Below are 5846 nucleotides of genomic sequence, written 5' to 3'. Positions count from 1 at the left end.
CATACAATCATACAAATAACTATATACATCAAGTACAACATAAAAATTTGAAAACCTAATAATCAGTGTCGGTAATGACGTGCTCATCATCATCATTAGTAAATGCATCATCATCATCACTATCGGTAATGACGTGATCATCGTCATCATTAATAAATGCATCATCATGTGGAATGCTACCTTTACGTAATCATTCAAGCATTGACAGGTCATCTGCATCAGTAACTTCTTCTTCTTCCGGCTCTTCTTGTTCCGGCTCAGGGGTGAAATCAGATTCACTATCGTTGTCTACTTCAATGTTCTGGGGTGGAGTAGAGCGGTTCTTGAAACATTTTTTGGCAAGACGTGTTTCTTGGAAGAATTCTCCTTCGTCATATGTGTCTTGGTCAATGTGAGGTTCCTAATCCTCTTCATTGAGGGGAGGTGGTCTAACACGTGGCGGCACTTCATAAACGACATCCCAACCACTGAGATTTGGCTCACTTTGATAGGCCCACAGTAGATAGAAAACTTGGGTTGCCTGTTGAGCCGCAATATAGACATCGTGAACATCCAAATGGGTGCTTTGTTTGATTTCGACTAGCCCTATATTTCTTGAGTCCTTCTAGTCTCCCTGGGCTGGAACCAATAACATCTGAAGACTACGACATTTGGTGGGTTTTCACCAAAGAATTGAAGTTCATAAATTGCATCAACTCTTCCAAAATACTCGATACCTCCTTCGCCGATAGCAGAGACACAACAATTTGTAGACTTTCGGTCGGCCATAGATAGCTCTTTGCCATAGGTACGAAAGCGATACCTGTTGATGTCGTAATTGTCAAATGAACGGACCTTATAATCAAAACCATTAGCTACTTGTCTCAATTCGGCATCCATAATCTCTGAATTAGCCTACAAGTTTAATATACGAAAGGATTGTTGCATTAGTCACAAATTAGCCAAAGAAATGAAAGGGTCTAATGGAAATTGCCGTTTTATTGAACCAAGAGATGAAACCGGAATATTCGCCTCTTTGTTTTGCCATAAGCACATACTCTTTGACGGAATCCTTTTGGATCACCGCTCCATACGAGAATATGGCGATGTATCGACTGCATCAAATATCCAGGAATAAGAGCAGTTCAAAGAAATTAGAAGTTGCAAAACAATGTACGGCCGCACTTCTGTTAGGTGGTTAAAGAGATACAACGAAATGGTCCGCTATTCTTCAACATCCAACGATACTAGTTTCCAACCACTGGCTGGTGCGAGATTCCCTTTGAATAGGCTGAGGTTGGATTGACCCTTTTTAGGGTCGTCAACATTGTACCGAGGCTTGGGATTATGCAAATGACGATTTTTGGCTTCGTAGTGTGCTGTCATGAAGTTTGCCGCCTCCTCACTGATGAATGCCTCGGCCATTGGTGCTTCTATTCTACATTTATTTTTACATTTTTCTCGAAGCGTCTTCTGCATCCTCTCAGTTGAGTAGCACCAACGATTTTGCACGCCCCCCCAATCGTGCCTCGGTCGGGAGATGCAAAATCAAGTGTTGCATTCGATTAAAGAAGCTTGGTGGAAAGATCATGTCTAACTTGCAGATCAACTCTGGTGCCAACTGTTCCATTTCTTCTAGGAGGACAGGCGATAGTTCTTTCGCACAAAGAACACAGAAGAAATAGTTCAGCTCTGCCAGTACTAGCCATTCATCCTCAGGGATGAAGCCACACAACATCATCGGCATTATCTGCTCAATCCATATGTGCCAATCATGACTTTTTAGACCAAATATTTTTAATTTTTCAAGATTCGCTCCCCTCTTTAGGTTTGCTGCATACCCATCGGGGAACATCAACTGCATTTTCACCCACAAAATAATTTCCTTCATAGCTGGCCTTCCAAGATTGAACCATGCCTTTGGCTTCGTCTAGTTCCGCTTTCCTTTCGGTTCTTGCATGTTTTGTAATAGTCTATCAAATAGCTCCTCTTCATCGTCTCTAGCCTTAGTATTATCCTTTGATTTCCCCTCTATGCCAAACAATGTACCAAAATTGGCTTCGGCGATATTCTTTTCAGTGTGCATCACGTCGATGTTGTGTGGGCAAAGGAGGCCTTTGAAGTAAGGCAGATCCCAGAAGCATGTCTTGTGAGTCCAGGCGTGTTCCTTATTATACCCCTTGAAATACCCTGGACGCTCTGGATCTGGCTCGAGAGTGTTTAACTGGTCTAGGGTCTGTTGGCCTATCAACGCAGGTGGTGCATAGTGTTTGACAACTCTACCTTTGATGAAGTTCTTCTTGTCTTTCCTGAACTTATGGCAAGGATGTCAAAACAGTCTATGCAAATCGAAGCAACTATACTTGTACCCTTCCGTCAGCCAACGAAACTCAAGAGCTCCCTTGCATGTGTGGCATAGGAACTGAGGGAGTTCCGGACTAGGGGGTGTCCGGATAGCCGAACTATCATCATCGGCCGGACTCCAAGACTATGAAGATACAAGATTGAAGACTTCGTCCTGTGTCCGGATGGGACTTTCCTTGGCGTGGAAGGCAAGCTTGGCGATACGGATATGTAGATCTCCTACCTTTGTAACCGACTCTGTGTAACCCTAGCCCTCTCTGGTGTCTATATAAACCGGATGGCTGTAGTCCATAGGATGAACAACAATCATACCATAGGCTAGCTTCTAGGGTTTAGCCTCCTTGATCTCGTGGTAGATCTACTCTTGTAACCCACATCATCAATATTAATCAAGCAGGACGTAGGGTTTTACCTCGTCTCCTGTAACCATCGTGTCCCTCGTCTCCTGTAACCATCCGCCTAGATGCACAGTTTGGGACCCCCTACCCGAGATCCGCCGGTTTTGACACCGACATTGGTGCTTTCATTGAGAGTTCCTCTGTGCCGTCGCGATCAGGAAGGATGCCTTTTCCCGTCTTTAAAGACGGCACCGTCGTCAAGGGAGCTTTGGCCGCCGGCCAAACTGTCCAGCTAGGTGGTTTTCTTATGACCGCCTATTCGGCCACCGCTCCGACGATGACCTCTTAGGTCATCAAAAGCGATCTTCACGTTAGCTCGGAATTCGCCGAGCAGTTAGATCTGATTGAGCTCTCCTCTGTAAACGAGCTCTTGGATCGCATCACCACTCTGGGAGTCGCTACAGACTACGATCAGATTGGGCTTAAAACCGATCTAAGAGAGAATAACTCTCCTCAGGCTACCCACCACGTTGTCGTGGTAGAGGGACAATGCGGCAACCCTTCTTCTACATTGAAAACCAACTATGTCCGGATTCCCGATCACTCCAAGCCGGATTCCCGCGAAGGGACGGACGCTAATCAAATACTGAACTTAGAGTCAGGCATCAGACTAGATTCGTTGGAAAGCATCCAGCAAGTCAAGCTTCCAGATCCGGAAACTTCTTGGCCTTTGAGCCTCAGATCGGGCAGGATTCCGAACTTGATTCCACCCGCCCACCCAAACATAAGCGATCTCTCTCGAATACGGCAAGAGCCCGATGAAACAGTACATCATTACTGGGCCAGATTCCTCCTGGTTATGAACAGGATAAAGGACTGCTGCGAAGAAAGCACGATTTCAATTTTCTGCAACAATTGCACGGACAAGGGAATCATGAACGCCATAAGTCATCGCGAAGTTACACGCTTCGTCGACTTAGCGACCATCGTACAAAAATACTGTGCGGTGGAGAGTGCCAGGAACACCGAAACTAGGTTTTGGGACAGTCCGGCCTTGACTACAACCCTAGTCCGAAGTAAAAGGGTGCGCCATAATCAAGCACCTGGGTTAAAAACCAAAAAGCAAAAACCCCCTAAAGGGCATGGAACCGTACTGGAGGGCTGGCTCAACGGACCCTGCAAAATCCACAGTACGGAGGGCGCCACTCCAACACACAGCCTTCGAGCATGTTGGATAGTACGGCAGGTGGCCAAAAGTGGCGAAGGCTTTTTAGCCCCGGGCAAACAGCCCAGCAGTACCGGTACGGTATTAACAGTCTTTGCGACTTTCGCATCGAATAACATGCGAAAACGAACAATCTGCGGCCTCGCCGAAGTCTACCAAGTAGAAATAGCAAATCCATGGAGTGACACGGCTATCACCTTCAACGCCAGCGACGAAACCCTTCAAAAAATGGATATTGACTGGAGCCGCATCGAGCGAAGCAGCACAACCTTCAGAGGGATAATCCCTAGTCGAGAAGTACGCTGCACAGGAAAAATCACACTAGATGTAGTGTTCGGCTCACCGGACAATTACAGGTCCGAGGAGGTCACGTTCCAAGTGGCCCCATTTGGCAGCGGATATCATGCTTTGTTAGGGCAAGAGGCATTCACAATCTTCCAAGCTATACCCCACTACGGGTACATGAAGCTCAAAATGCCCGGACCCAATGGGATAATCACTCTTGCCAGTGATCCAGATACATCACTCCGCGCTGAAAATAAGACAGCCGCACTGGCCCTAGAGGCATTGTCCGAAGCCCTAGCGGCAGAGGAACTAACTACGCTGCACTCCACGGTGGATAGGGACGATGTGATACTCGATAAGAGGTCCAAGTCCACCTCTTTTAAACCAGCAGACGAAATAGTCAAATTTCAGGTCATCCAACGGACCCCACAAAGACGACCTCCATTGGGGCACAATTAAGTCCTGATGTCGAAGCCGCACTACGAGAATTCCTTCGGGAAAATTGGGACATTTTTTCCTAGCACCCTTCAGACATGCCAGGAATCCCACGCAGGCTGGCAGAGCACAGCCTAAACATCCTAAAAGGATTCAAGCCGGTCAAACAAGCTCTTCAGCGATTTTCCGAACCCAAAAGACAGGCAATGGGAGAGGAGCTAGCCAAACTCTTAGAAGCCGGATTCATCAGAGATATAAAACATCCGGACTGGCTAGCCAATCTAGTAATGGTACCAAAAAAGGACAAATCCTGGCGCCTCTGCATCAATTTTAAAGACCTTAACATGGCCTGTCCAAAGGACCCTTTCCCCTTCCCTCGCATCGACCAAATCATCGATGCTACCGCACGACACGATTCATTGTGCTTCCTCGACGCATACTCCGGATACCATCAAATCAAGATGGCAGAGAAAGACCAGGCCGCAACGGCATTCATTACTCCATATGGGCCATTCTGCTTCAACACAATGCCCTTCGGACTCAAAAATGCCGGCGCAACATATCAACGCATGATTCAAACATGTCTGGCTACCTAGATAGGCAAAACAGTAGAGGCATACGTAGATGATGTGGTCGTCAAGACCAAACACGTCGAAACTCTAGTAGAAGACTTGAGGGTGACATTCAACAACCTCCGAGCATATGACATTAAGCTCAATCCGGAAAAATGCGTCTTCGACGTACCAGCCGGAAAGCTCTTGGGCTTCATCGTATCCGGTAGAGGAATTGAAGCAAACCCGGCCAAAATCCGAGCTCTGTCACAATTGGATATTCCAAAGGACCTCAAGCAAATACAAAAACTAACCGGATGTGTAGCGGCCTTAAGTCGCTTCATCTCCCGTTTGGGAGAAAAGGCTCTGCCCCTCTACCGCCTCCTCCGGCGCACCGAACATTTCGAATGGACGGATGCTGCCACAGCCGGACTCGAAGAAATAAAGGCCACACTGGCAACGAATCCGGTCCTGGCCGCACCCAACCTGGGCGAACCTATGTTATTATATATCGCAGCAACACATCAAGTTGTCAGCGCGGTACTCGTTGTCGAGCGAGAGACAGAAGGGCACAGATTCCCTCTTCAAAAACTAGTGTACTACGTATCCACTGTTCTAACTCCATGCAAGTCCCGGTACCCACATTATCAAAAGATAGCGTATGCGATG

This window comes from Triticum dicoccoides, chromosome 4B, assembly GCF_002162155.2.
Source record: "Triticum dicoccoides isolate Atlit2015 ecotype Zavitan chromosome 4B, WEW_v2.0, whole genome shotgun sequence".
Classification (NCBI taxonomy): Eukaryota; Viridiplantae; Streptophyta; class Magnoliopsida; order Poales; family Poaceae; genus Triticum; species Triticum dicoccoides.
This window is presented reverse-complemented; position numbering follows the sequence as displayed.